Below are 14,850 nucleotides of genomic sequence, written 5' to 3'. Positions count from 1 at the left end.
AGATAGAAAATAGAAATAATGAAAGAAGATAAAAAATTAAAAATAAAACAAAACTAATTTAAGAGATAGAAAAGTCTCTGAAGCGGTCGAATAGCATAATCATATTTTACTGCAGGTCTTAATACAACTCCAGGCACAGCCCACTTCACAGATCCGTCACTGGCAGAGCTTGAGAGCATCAAAGAAATGAACATTTCTAAAACATATCCACTTAAACTGTTATGAATAATAATAAAATGCTAGAGGCGCATGCGCTCTTGAAAATTCGTGAGCGGTGGCGCCGTGAGGTGTGCTTCTGTGCCAGTCCTCATGGCGCCTGCGCGTGACTGTGCAGAAGACACCAGCGACTCCTCCCTCCCGCTCCTCTTCAAAGCGGCCTGCTGAGGTTTGCCAGCCGCTGTAGCGAACCTCGCAAGCCGCTCTCCACCTCCGTGCAGAAGAAGGAGTCGCCGTGTCACCTCCCACCCTCACTCGCCGCTGCCGCCGCTGATCCTCCTCTTCAGAGCAGCCTGCGATCGTGGCCGGCTTTAAAGAACCTCGCAGGCCGCTCTCCAGCTTCAGTAGCATACTCCCTCTGACGCACGGGATCGCGTCAGAGGGAACGTGCTACCGAGTTGGAGAGCAGCCTGCGAGGTTCGCTAAAGCCGGCCACCATGATCGCAGGCTGCTTTGGTGAAGAGGAGCAGGCCAGAAGACGCCTGGATGTTGGGAGGGTAAGAAGGGAATCAATAACGGGAGCCAGGGGGAAAGGGAAAGGGGGCTGCTTTGGGGGGAGGGGTGTGCTGGGGGGGGGGAGACAGAAGGGGCCATGGCGAGATAGGGAGAGGGAAAGGGGGCTGCTTTGGGGGAGGTGTGCTAGGGACAGACAGCTTTGCTCGGAGGGGGGGATACAGAAGAGGGCCATGGAGAGACAGTTAGGGAGAGGGAAAGGGGCCTGCTTTGGGGGGGAGGTGTGTCCTGGGGGCAGACAGCTTTGCTCAGGGGGGGGGGAGACAGAAGGATACAGACAGCGGCCAAGGAGAGAGAGAAAGAAACACAGACAGACAGACAGACACATCTATTCTAGCACCCGTTAATGTAACGGGCTTAAAGACTAGTATGAAATAAATAAACCCAAATTAACACAAATCAGTACAAATTAATACAAATTAAGGCAGATTGCGGTCCCCATTCCATTATTCAATTCGGCAGAGCCATTTGAAAAAAAAAGTGCTTTTAGATGTCTCTTAAAATTTTGAAATGATTCTTCCTTCTTAACTCTACTGGTAAATTGTTCCACAATATTGGAACCAAGTAGAAAAATGCACCATGAGCCTTTGAGATATGGGGGAACAGCTGCTCTATTGTCATTTAAATATCTCAACGAGCGACTGAGTGTGTAAAATAATGCTAGATTAGAGAGATATAATGGTTGTAACTCAAATAATGCCCTATATGCCAGCATCAGGATTTTAAATTTAATTATAAATGAATGACATGTTGATGACATAGTTTGGATTTGGTCTAGACTTGTCTTCTTTTCTGAAACCACTAAGGATGGCTTTAGCAGGGAGTGAGCTGCATCCTGCTCACAGCTTTGGCTGACACCAAAGTGTATGTAGAAGGTGCTCGCAGAGGCTTACACCCTGCAAAAGATTTCCTCTCAAATCTGTGCTCTGCGCTTACTCATAGCTTCAAATCCCTGCCCTGACAACTACACAAATGATGTTTTTCTGCAATGTTCAGACCTTTTTAACAGATAAACTCTTTTGCTGCTTTTATAATTTAAGAAAATCTTCATCAGTTGTCCCTATTCTTGACAGTTCTAGGGCTACCACATTAGAAATACATTCCTATACAATAAAACGCTAGCCGCACATGCGCACTCAGACCTGCGTGATCTGTGATCCCTGATCTATGATCCGTAGGTCCGTGGTCAGAGTGCGTATGCGGTGGCCAGACAAATTGGGAAAGCACAGCACAGCACAGCCGGCGACTCCCCCCTCCCACCCTCACTCACCGCCAAAACCACCACCGCCAAAGCCTCCTCCTTCTCGCTGGCTCACACGCGTTTAAATTGAGAAAAGCGCTGCGCTAACGCTGGCTTTGCCGTCTTCTGTCCACTGCGGCCCGCCCTCTCTGACTACTTCCTGTTTCCGCTAGGGTTGGCCGCAGTGGATAGAAGATGCCGAAGCCAGCGGTAGCGCGGTGCAGCGCTTTTCTCTCAATTTAAACGCGGCAGCTGGAAAGGGGGCGGCGGGAAATGCTGCTTCTGCATAGGGAAGTGTGTATGTGTGGGGGGGAAATGCTGCTTCTGCACAGGGAAGGCCAGGAAATGCTGCTGTTGCACAGGGAAGTGTGTGTGGGGGGGAAATGCTGCTGTGTGGGGGGAAATGCTGCTTCTGCACAGGGAAGGCCGGGAAATGCTGCTGCTGCACAGGGTAGTGTGTGTGGGGGGGGGAAATGCTGCTGCTGTTGCACAGGGAAGGGCAGGAAATGCTGCTGCTGCTGCTGCACAGGGAAGGGTGGGAGGAAAATGCTGCACAGGGAAGTGGAGAGGATGGAGAGGGAAAGGGGGCCTGGGAGCAATCTTGGTTTGCTTTGGGGAGGGGAGACAGAAGGGGGCAATGGAGAGACAGGCAGGCAGGCAACGCATTAGAACGAAAGACAGCAGGCAGGGAGAGACACAGAAAGTAAGAAAGAAAGACAGACAGACATATATTCTAGCACCCGTTAATGTAATGGGCTTAAACTCTAGTTATTTTACAATAGATCACATTTTATGCTGTGGGGACTACATGCTAATACAGTAACAAACGTTAGTAATTCTAGCCTTTAGTCTAAGCAAAGATTTGGTGAGATGCACAATAAACCCCTAAACTCTATATATGGCACCTAAGGTTGTGCATGCACGTCGGTGTGCGTAGCCGATGTGCGCGCACAACTTAATTGGACTAATTGGCACTGAGATTTGCCAATTAAAACCTTGTAATTGATGCTAATTGGCACTATAATTAGAAGTTACACCCACAACTCGGAAGGCGTGATTCTGTTAAAAGTATGCGTTGGTTGCAGTACGCAAATGTGAAAAAGGAGCATGGCCAGGAGCAGATTGTGGGCATTCCTAAAAGTTAGGTGCGTTATTATAGAATACACCCGATGCACGTACAACTTAGGTACAGGCATTTAGGCTTGGTTTTAGCTGGCTTAAATGGGTGTGCCTAAGTTATGCGATGCATACAGGCACTAAGCGCCCTTGCAAATTTCTTTAATGAAAAGGTTACCACTCTAAGATGCTCCTTCCCTCCCACAGTCTCCTACAATTCCCTGACCTCTACTGATCTCAACCCTACCTTACCTGTATCCACTCCCATCCCTGCCGACAGATCCTGGACCGCCTTCGAGGTTGTCTCTGAACCGCAAGTCTCCAAACTCTGCCTCAAACTAAAAACTTGCAAGTGCATTTTGGATCCTTTCCCCTCCTATCTATTCGAGAATATCCCTACACAGGCCATCGCTTCCCTCACCGACCTTATAAACTCTGCCCTAACATCGGGCCTTTTCTCCCCCGACATGGGACACATTTCATTGTCCCCTCTCCTGAAAAAGGCCGACCTTGATCCCTCCATTCCATCTAACTACCGTCCTATAGCAAATATCCCTCTCCTAACCAAGTTATTAGAATCCATCATATCCACCCAACTTTCATCCTACCTAGAACGTTTCTCTATCCTCCTACCCCACCAATTCGGCTTCAGACCCAACTTCAGCACTGAATCCCTCTTGGCCTCACTAATCTCTAAGGTGCAACAACTCCATTCTCGCAACAAATTCGCTGTTCTTCTTCAATTCGATCTCTCCGCAGCCTTCGATGTCGTTCACCACGACATCCTAATCTTCCAACTCTCCGAAATAGGCATAAGCTCCACAGTCCTTGATTGGTTCTCGAAATTCCTACGCTTCCGCTCCTACACCATTAACACAAACGGTACCTCATCCCCCGCCTGGAAACCGAAATGTGGAGTCCCGCAAGGCTCACCCCTCTCCCCTATCCTTTTCAACATCTACATGTCCTCTCTGAAACTCCTTCATCTATCCCCCCTAGAAACTCTCTACTCCTACGCTGACGACATCCTCATCCTCCTCGAAACCGACTCGAACCTCTCTAACCTCGCTGAGAACATCTCCACATGTATTACGAACCTCCAATCCTGGGCCCAATCTGTACAAATGAAACTGAATGAGTCTAAAACCAAACTACTTTGGCTCGGCCCAATTTCAGATCATTTACCCACCTCCATCCCTCTACCTTCCGGCCCCACTCTTCAGCTTGAGTTCTCAAGCAAAGTTCTAGGCATCATCTTAGACTCCTCTCTCTCCTTCAACGATCACCTCAACTCCCTGGTAAAAAAATGCTTCTTCAGCCTCCATATGTTGAGGAAAGTAAGATCTTGCTTTCATCATTCTCATTTCGCCATCCTCGTTCAATCCACCATCCTCTCTAGACTGGACTACTGCAACTCCATCTATATAAGCCTAACTAAGAAAAACCTCCACAGACTTCAGCTAATTCAGAACACCGCGGCCAAGCCTATGATGGTGTGGGCATGGCTTGGAAAATAGCCTGCCGATCGATTCAAAACTTCAGCCTTGTGCGGTCGTCTTTATAGCTTCACAATCACACTGAGGAATTCACAACACTATTGTGAATTAAGTAGTTTGCATTGCTACATATTATATTGTTAAATACTGCTTTTTTATATATCTCCTATTTGCTCCAACCTTCTTCAGGTACAGATAGTGGGTTGTTATGAGAGGTATTTAATTGGGTATTTAATAGTTGAAAATGGATATAAGGCAGAAAGTGAAGGAGAGAAAACCAGCAAATGGATAAGGTGGTCCTAGAAACACAGTTAAGAGCTCAGACAGAAGGAAGTTCAACCAGAGACTGGGAAAAGATGATTAGAAAAATAAAATCGCGAGACAACAAAGGTAGGAAAAGTTATTTTATTCTCAGTTTAGTGATTGAAATATGGCAGTTTTGAGAATTTACATCTGATGTCTATATTTTGCACTATTCAGGAAGAAATGATTTGTTTTTATTTCTCTAGTGTTGTATTGTATGCAGAGTCTGGCATCTTAGAGTTTTGTTTATATATAGTAGGCCTTTTAGTTTGTGGTCTTGTGTTTGAATAGCATTTATCTGTGTTCTGCAAGGCCTAGTGTTCTGGTAGGAATGAATGCTGAGAAGTGCCGTGCAGTGTGCTTTGTATAGTTTAATTTTGTGGTTAATCACTATATATTGTTAATAAGATTATATTGTGTGTATATATGAAAAATGGAATTACAATTAGTACAATTGTTGTGGGGGTGAGGGCAGGGGCGGAGCTTGAGCACCCCTAATCATTTTGAAAAGTTGGCTCCTATGCATACACCTTGTAGAGTCACGCTAAGCACTGTTCTAATTGGCACCAATTTTTTAGGCGTCATGTATAACACATGGCCCAAAGTGAGAGAAGTTGGTATATGGAAGCCAAGGAACCTTTTATTTATACTGTTAACCCAGAATGTAAATCAAACACAGTCTCTGGAGCAGATCTTTAACAACACTTTTCTCAAATGTGCATACAGGGAGGTTTGATGCAGTGGCATAGTAAGGGGGAAGGCGGACCTCACTGAGCGCCATCATGGTGGGGATGCGGTACCTTTTCTTCTCTCTGTACCCATCTTTCTCTGCCCCTCCCCTGCCGTTTACGTGCCTTTCCTTCCCCCTCCCCCCCCGTGCCTCTAAATCTTTGCCGGCACAAATAGCAGCTCTAACCTGCTGCTCAAGCTGGCCTCAGCTCTCTCTCTGATGTCACTTCCTGGTCGCGGGACCAGGAAGTGACTTCAGAGATAAAGATGAGGCAGGCGTGAGCAGCAGGTTGGAGATGCTGCTCGCGCTGGTGAATTCAAAGAGGTACAGGGGAAGGCGGTGTGTGTGTGGCGGGGAGGGGGGCAAGGAAGGAGCAGGGGGCACTACCGCCGCCTCAGGCATCTCCTACCCTTGCTATACCTCTGTGTGAACAAGGCCACAGGGCATGCAGTGAAACTTTGTTGGACTGAGCCATAAAACATGAACAGATTTTTCGACTAGTATCTAGGAAGCTGGCATTCAAATCACTTTCCCACAGGGATCTGTTGGCTACCCATAATTAAAGAAAAAAAAAAAAAAGCTTCCTTCCCATCTGCATTGGGGTTTGCCTGAATTTTTGGCTGCTGATCAGGGAGCTGTGGTTTCATGATGCATATTTATTTCTTACCTCTTTCTCTGCTGTAGAAAAAAGTCATCTTTTTTTTTTTTTTTATGGTGCCTGGCATTGCATTAAGGATGTTCAGTTTGATGACCCACTTTAACACAGGCAGCAGTCAAACATATTTTTCTAACAATAAGACAGATAATCACTTATACTGTATGTGCACATAAGGGTAATTCCATGTCAACTGTTCCAATTTCAAGACCCGTCCCCACTCGACATCTTCTGCAAATACATTAAAGTGGCCCAAATAAAGGGGCCCCTAACTCCGGACTTAGTTGAGATCATGTCCCAAAACATTGGTTAGACTCTCCTGAAAAAATGTCATTAGTTTCTGGGATGGTTGAGTGGGGAGCTCTGGTCCACTTAACATAGAATGACCCATAGATAATATTTCTTACATTCTGGTCTTTGTAGCATTGTACCTGCAGTCTACTCTGCGTAAGCAGATTCCTTTGAGGGTGGATGTTCTGCTCTTTTCTCAGGTGGATCGTTTGGGCTTATCTAGAGGGGGTAACATGTTATTGCAAAAGACCTCCTTATTGGGCCGGAAATATATCCTTCTGTTGTGGTGCCAAGCTGAAGCGTCTACCCTTACTATGTGGAGAAATGAATTGTTTACTTTGTTGAAATTTGAATATCTGGATGTTCGGAGGGGCGGTCCTGGGCCGTGGAGGAAATTTAGGAGAATATGGGTTCCCGTTTGGGAAGGATTGTCCCCTAGAGCTAGAAATTCTTTATTGAACTTTTGACACTGGAGTGCGGTGGGAGGGGGGGGGGAAGGGTTCTGGTGGGGGGTTTGGTTTCTGTGGGTCTTCGTGAAGGAATAACACAAACACCTGACTGTTACTGCTATTTCCTCTTGTTTGTAGTTGTTGGTTTGTTGTTGTATTGCTTGTATTTAACCCACCCCTGAAAACTTAATAAAAATGATGTTAAAAAAATATATATATATATTTCTTACTGAATAGAAACAACCAATTAACTCACTAAACATTGCCATTCTTCTTTGGGGAAACTGGGCTATATTTCATATAGGAGTATTTTTTGTTTTGATTGTTTATAGCCAGAAGTGAAAGGGTTAGTGTTTAGCAAGTGTCGTGTTTTGAGAAGTGTCGCTCCTTATTTGTATGGAGCCGTGTCACTAACCTCATCACTGACTTGTGACAAAAGACAGAGTGAAAGAGTTCTCCTTTTCAGCTGTGTGAGATTTTTAATAATAGTAGTACAAATGATGGCTCATTTTCTCCATCCTGTTCTGGACTTCGGTTTTCAATGAACTGTTTTACTTTGCAAGAGGGATTTCCTCTGTTGCACAGCACTACCAGAAAACCAGAATGCATTTCTTATACCGTCAGGAAGTAGAATTGGGCCATATGACGTAAAAGGAACCAGAAAGGGACAGCAATATGTTTCAGAACATCTTTTTTTTTTTTTTTTTTTTTAATTTTGCAATGGTTAACAAAACTCCATCCTTCACTTGCATGAGATTGTGTGTGCTTACAATAAGAACATAAGAATTGTCATACTGGGACAAACTGAAGGTCCATCAAGCCTGGTATCTTGTTTCCAAAAGTAGCCAACCCAGGTCCCAAGCATCTAGCTAGATCCTAAGTAGTAAAATAGATTTTATGTTGCTTATCCTAGGAATAAGGAGTAGATTTTCCCCAAGCCATCTCGATAAAGGCCTATGGACTTCTCTTTTAGGAAATTATAGAAACCCTGCTTTTTAAAAACCCTGCTAAGCTAACTGATTTCATCACATTCTCCGACAACGAATTCAAGAGTTTAATTACATGTTGTGTGAAGAAATATTTTCTCCAGTTTGTTTTAAATCTACTATTTAGTAGGTTCATCGCATTCCCCTACTCCTAGTATTTTTGGAAAGAGTGAACAAGCAATTCACGTCTACCCTTTCCTGTGCTCAGTCAGTGCCCGAGGGCCTTCTTGTGGAGGTGATGTGCTGTCTGCTAATTTCTAAAAGTCAACATGAGTGTAACAGCATTCTGATACATGTAAAAATGAAATGTATTGACAAAGAAAGGCACTATTAATCTCTGAATTCTTTGCTAAGCATTCTCTTTATGGTATAACATTTTCAAGAGATATGGAGAGGCATAATAAAAAAAAGTCTAAGTCCGTTTTGTGCCTAGGGCACTAGTCACCCAAAATCAGCAGCGTCTAAAGTCCATTCTCGTGAGTCCAAGAACTGATGGCAGCCATTCAGGGAGCAGCGCGAGACCAGGCAGCTGTGCAAAAAGCTCACGCCTTTCATGTGCGCTGCTCTGTCATAAGAGGAGGCAGCTGTCCAGTGAGGGACGTTGCCGCAGCAGTAAGCCGAGGGGCCTGAGCACCTGTGTGTCCCGGCGGCTTCCAGACCTGGTCTCACGGGGGGTTAAGTTCTGGCATTCTTTTCTGCTAGACCACTAGAATAAAAAAATAAGGTACCGGGGGGGAGGGGCCCTGTTAGTCCAAGAAAATGGTATTTTCATATTTCTCATTATTTGTTTTATTTTTATTTGTTAATTTGTAAAGTGGTGATTGTTATGTATCAGTTTTTCAAATTTACATCTACTGTCTTTATATTTTGCACAGTATTAGAGGACATGTATTACTATTTTTGTGGTGTTGTGGTGTTGCATTGTATGCAGTCTGGTTTCTTGCCAGTTCAGTTTAACTTTTGTCTACATATTTCTATTTTTAGTTTGTGTTTATTCCATATTGGGCGAGGGTGTATCTGTCTGTGTGTATGAAAGGGACATGGCTTTCTGATAGCATCGACTGTACAGGATCAATTGTGCAGGATCTGGCTTGTTTAGTTTTACAATGTATGTGTTGGTTTTCTAGTGCTCACTGCAGTGTTTAAGATGCTGCCTTTTCCTAGGTACACTCTTGTTGTGCGATATGTAGATTGTTACTAAAAATCATATTTTTCATATAGATGGGGGGGGTATCAAAAAAATGATGGGCCCCGGGTGTCACATATGCTAGGTACGCCACTGATGGCAACTCCTGTCTCCATAGAGATTGTGTCACATATTAAGTATCAAGTTACTTAGGATGTATAAGGTGTCACAAACCCGAGCCCAATGCCGGCCCTGTGCCAGGGAAGAATCGTAAAAAGCTACCCCTGAAACTGGTCCGGGCTAATCACTTTGTCCCTGTTAGGCAGGAACAAGACCAGGAAGGAAGCACAGGCTGTGTTCAGACCTGCTTTAGAACATAGCCTGGTGAAAACTGGCAGGGCCCCTTTAAATACTCAATTTTGTAAGAGGCTGGCTAAACAGGGCAGAAGGCAGCCTCAGCTGAAAGAAGTCCGGCCCCTGAGTAGGAATGGGCGGGGCACAGCAGCCTTGGAGCATTTGGAGAGCTGGCTGTCCAAGAGAAGGGGAGAAACAGGAGAAGCTCTCAGGTGGAAGGAGCCTCCGATTCCTCCAGAGCCAAAGGATGTGGAAATGCTGAACACAGAGCCAGAAGGAACAACCCTGGAAAACCCGGAACATGAAGCAATGGATTGGAGTGCTTTACCAGAGGTGGGACTGACTGAGGAAATGGATGTGAGTTAATTTTGAACGTGTGTTTTGCATAGCTGGCTTGGAGGTGATTTTTTTTTTCTGGGTTTATATTTTGAATATTTCCATTTTCTCTGGGACAATAAGGGCTTGTCCTGAGCATGCTAGCCAAGGAACTAAACTAAACTAAGCCTTAGGTTTATATACCGCATCTTCTCCACGGAAGTGGAGCTCGACACGGTTTACAAAGCTTAAAAAATAAAGGAAGAGAGAAGAGAAAGAGTTTACAAAGCATAAAAAGAGGGGATGTAATCAGGAGAAGAGATGTTATATGCTAGAGAAAAGCCAGGTTTTCAGTTGTTTTCGGAATAGTTGGAGGGAGCCCAGGTTCCGCAGCGGGACAGTGAGATCGTTCCAGAGGCCCGTGAATTTGGAGAGGAGGGATCTACCCAGTTTACCTGCGTGGAGGATGCCGTGTAGAGAGGGGAAGGATAGTTTATATGTGTGGGCTGATCTGGTGGTAGTTGGTGTCGGGGCGAGGAAGGATAGAGGGATGCTGTGAATGATCTTGAAAGCCAGACAGGAGCATTTGAAATGAATTCTGGAAAGTACTGGGAGCCAGTGAAGATTGGTAAATAGAGGGGAGACGTGGTCATATTTGCGCTTAGCAAAAATCAGTTCTGGATAAGCTGGAGTATGCGAAGACTTTTTTTCGTTAGGCATAAGTAAATGGCATTACAATAATCGAGTTTGGATAGGATGATGGATTGTACAAGGACGGTGAAATGCTTTTGGTGAAAATAGGATCTAACTTTCCTCAGCATGTGGAGGCTGAAAAAACAAGATTTTGCCAAGGAATTCAGGTGATCGTTGAGGGAAAGGGAGGAGTCGATAGTGATGCCGAGGACCTTGCTTGAGAACTCAAGGTGTAGAGCAGGGCCTGTGGGTAGGGTGAAGAGGGCGGACAGGTGAGCTAATTTTGGGCCGAGCCAGAGTAATTTTGTTTTTGATTCATTTAATTTCATCTGTACTGCGAGGGACCAGGCGTGAAGTCTCATTATGCATGATGTGATGTTCTCTTGGAGGTTTGTAAGGTTTGGATCTGTTTTGAGGAGGATAAGGATATCGTCTGCATATGTGTAAATTGTTTCAAGGGGGGATAGTTTAAGGAGCTTCAGGGAGGTCATATACATGTTGAAGAGAATAGGGGATAGGGGAGAGCCCTGTGGAACACCACAGGATGGTGTCCACGAAGCGGATTTGGAGCCGTTTGTGTTGACAATGTAGGAACGATCGCGAAGGAAGTTTGAGAACCATTTTAGGACAGAGGAGTCTATTCCAATCTCAGAAAGTTGGTAGATTAGTATGTCGTGATGCACGACGTCGAAAGCCGCGGAGAGATCAAACTGTAGGAGAACAGCAAATTTGTTTCGGGCGTGTAGTTGTTGCACCTTTGAGATTAGAGAAACTAGGAGGGACTCGGTGCTGAAATTGGGCCTAAATCCGTATTGGTAGTGTTGGAGAATGGAGAATCTCTCTAGGTAAGAGGAGAGCTGAGTAGCGACTATGGTCTCTAGAAGTTTTGTTAAAAGAGGGATGTTTGCTATGGGGCGATAGTTCGATGGTGAGGAAGGGTCAAGATTGTTTTTTTTCAGAAGAGGGGATAAGGCAATGTGTCCCATTTCGGTGGAGAACAGGCCCGATAGTAAGACTTTGTTTATGAGGTTAGTAAAGGAAGAGATGGCCTGTGCAGGGATTTTTTCGTAAAGGTAGGATGGAAAGGGATCTAGGATGCACTTGCAGGATTTAAGTTTGAGGCAAAGTTTAGAGATCTGGGTCTCGGATACAAGTTCGAATGTAGTCCATGATCTGTCGGCAGGAATAGCGTCGGAGTCTTTCGGGGGGAGAGAGTTATAGGAGATAGCTGAGGGAAACGAGCTCTTTATGGTAGTGATCTTCTCGTTGAAAAATTTGGCTAGGTCATTTGGAGATGGGAGGGGGGGAGGGGGCGGAGTCGTTTTTAGAAGTTAGGTTCCGCCAGATGTGGAACAGTGTACTGTTTTGGTTTTTTGACCTGGAGATTTTGTCTCCATAGTAATTCTTCCTAGCTTTTTTTAGTACGGAGTTGTAGGATTTGATGTTTTCTCTCCAGGATTGCTTATCTAGGGGGGATTTTGATTTTTTCCATCTCCGTTCCAGGGCCCGACATTTCTGTTTTAATTCTCTGTGGTATGGGAGATACCAGGGAGCCTTGTGAGAGTAGGAGATGGGTTTAGTGGTTAGAGGGGCAAGGGCACGGTACGTGGTTTCGGAAAGAGTCACCCAGTTGTGCCAGATTGAGTCTGGGTCCGTGTGAGTGGGAAGAGGAGGGAGTTTGTTGAGAAACTGGGACCAGAATAATTCACTTGAGATCTTTTTGCAGTAGGTGATGGAGTTTGTGGCACGGGTTGGGGTATCAAGGGCTGACATGAAGACAGGGAGGCAGAAAGAGCCTAGGAGGTGATCAGACCAGGGGACATGTTCCCAACGGGTCATATCTGTGGAAGTTTTATGTTCAGTCAGGTCAAGAAAGCTAATGATGTCAATGGAGTGCCCCTTTTAGTGGGTAGGGGTGGGTGGGGGAGCAGTGAAGCCTAAGGAAATGAGGAAGTCTTTGAACTCAGTTGAGTCATTGTTGGTGTTGTCGTCTAGGTGAAGGTTTATGTCACCTATGATCAGTAGTCTTTGGAATTTTAGATAGGCCTTTGTTATGGTCTCAAGAACAAAGTCAGAGGATTTATTCCAGGGGGTGGGTGGGCGGTAAAGTAGCAGGATGCCTAATGGGTGGGGGAGAAGTTCGTCATTTATTGAGGCTAGCATGAATTCCAGGGAAGGATGACTACCCTTTTCTAGGAGCTCAACATTAAAGAATGATTTGTAGAGAAGGGCTAGACCTCCTCCTTTCCGATTTATTCTAGGAGAGAAAAGACCATGGTAGCCTGGGGGACAGAGTTCATTTTGGGTGAGTAAGTCATCTTTTTCGATCCATGATTCAGTGATGCACAAAAAACCCGGATCAAAATCCTCAAGTAAATATTTTACTATTTGGGTCTTATTTCTGACGGACCTGGCATTACAATAGAGAGTAGGGACTGGGGTGAGAGAGTCTGAGGTAATGTTGGGCAGGTTTGCTGGGGGAACAGGCTTTAGGGAGGTGAGGTTAGCACCTCGGTGCTTTTTGAAATGATGGCGTCTGGTGGGTACTAGCGTGGGGATTCTGAGCCCAGGACAGATGTTGTTGGGGAATGTAGCATCGGGAGAGTTTGGGGGAAGAGGTTTTTGGGAGTGGGAAATGTTTGTGAGGAAGCAGAGAAGGAGGATAAGAGGCCAGAGTGATGGCTTCATGGTTGGAGTTGGGTGGGCCAGTGAGAGGGGGTTTGTCAGTGAATTTGCCAGGAGGGGGGGAGGGGAAGAGAGGAGTTTGGATGGCTGATAGCGAATGGGAGAGGAACAGAGACTGAAAGGAATTTGTGTCCCACAGCTTCTAGTGTGATAAAGGACAGGTTGGAAATTAGTGTCAAACAAATTGAAATGGGTCTTGGCTAGATATGCAAATTAAAGAAACAAGCAGTGCAGTTGGCTAAATATGCAGTTAAAAGAAACAAGCAATACAGTTGGCTAAGATATGTAGTTTAAGAAAAACAGGTAGTGCAGTCGGCTAATTATGCAGTTAAAAGGAACAAGCAGTGCAGTTGGCTAAATATGTTAATTAAGGAGAGCAAGCAGTACAGTTGAATAAATAAGTCAAGGAGTGTATCCTGGGGCCTGGGATTAAAAAATTATTTTTTTTTTTTGTGGGTTTCGCCGACCTGGGTGGACCAGGTGAAAGATTCAACGTGGCCAGATAAGAGTTTGGGCAGGATCAGCCCGATCGGAAACCTACACCGGTAGGAGGCTTTCGGCGCGCACCTCTGGTTCTAGAGAGCGGGAGCAGTGGCCTCCCGCTTGGGTAGCGGCGTCGGGCGGAGGAAAAGTATGGGGGGATAGACCCCGAGGGAAGTTCGGGCGGAGCAGGCTTCCACGCTGCCCGAAGTCACCGGGCTTGAGTGAGGAGTAGCCCCAAAGACAGGGGAGCTGCTCCCGAAGGGAAACGGTGAAACTCTCTGGGTTTCGGGGGGCGGAGCATGGCTCTCACATGGCCCGAAATCGCGGTTGAAGTGAGGAGCAGCACCCGATGGCAGAGGTGCTGCTCCTGAAGAAAATCTGGGTCTTGCAGGGGAATTCGGGGGCGGAGCAGGGCTCCCACGCTGCCCGATGTCACCGGGCTGAAGTGAGGAGCAGCCCCGAAGGCAGGGGAGCTGCTCCCGAGGAGAGCGATGAAACTCTCTGGGTTTTGGGGGCGGAGCAACGGCTCCCACGCGGCCCGAAGTCACGGTTGAAGTGAGGAGCAGCACCCGATGGCAGAGGTGCTGCTCCTGAAGAAAATCTGGGTCTTGCAGGGGAATTCGGGGGCGGAGCAGGGCTCCCACGCTGCCCGATGTCACCGGGCTGAAGTGAGGAGCAGCCCCGAAGGCAGGGGAGCTGCTCCCGAGGAGAGCGATGAAACTCTCTGGGTTTTGGGGGCGGAGCAACAGCTCCCACGCGGCCTGAAGTCGCGGTTGAAGTGAGGAGCAGCACCCGATGGCAGAGGTGCTGCTCCTGAAGAAAATCTGGGTCTTGCAGACGAAGAGGATGGAACTAACAAAGTGTTTTGTTTGCTTGGAAGTTTTTTTTCCAAGATGGCTGCAGCAAGCCATGACTGGGCTGCAGTGAAACAATTTCAGCAATATCTCTCATAGTGTGGGAATATCCTGAAGGCTGGGGCAGGATTTGCCCAACATCTTAGTGGAGGGATTGTGGGTTATTTTGCTCTTTGATTCAACAAAGAGCCAATTTGGCAAATCCGCCAACCTTCTGCCACTGCGCTCGGAAGGGAAGTACTATGACATTGCAGCGAGTTATGCTTTGTTTTGGTTGGTTTGCACTGAAGACTTTTTGAGAGACTGAATTGAATGCTATGCCATTACTCTCATGATGAACTAAGA

The 14,850-nt window shown here is 46.1% G+C and overlaps 1 protein-coding gene across 4 annotated transcripts in view; it reads left to right on the top strand.

Annotated features, from left to right (window-relative positions):
* LOC117354356 (myeloid differentiation primary response protein MyD88-like) overlaps window positions 1-14,850 on the top strand; it is a 128,130-nt gene that overhangs the window by 95,490 nt on the left and 17,790 nt on the right. The window lies entirely within an intron of this gene.

The sequence above is a fragment of the Geotrypetes seraphini genome, chromosome 2 (genome assembly GCF_902459505.1).
Source record: "Geotrypetes seraphini chromosome 2, aGeoSer1.1, whole genome shotgun sequence".
Lineage (NCBI taxonomy): Eukaryota > Metazoa > Chordata > Amphibia > Gymnophiona > Dermophiidae > Geotrypetes > Geotrypetes seraphini.
The sequence above is the reverse complement of the archived record's forward strand: the minus strand, read 5'-3'. Positions and strand labels throughout refer to the sequence as shown.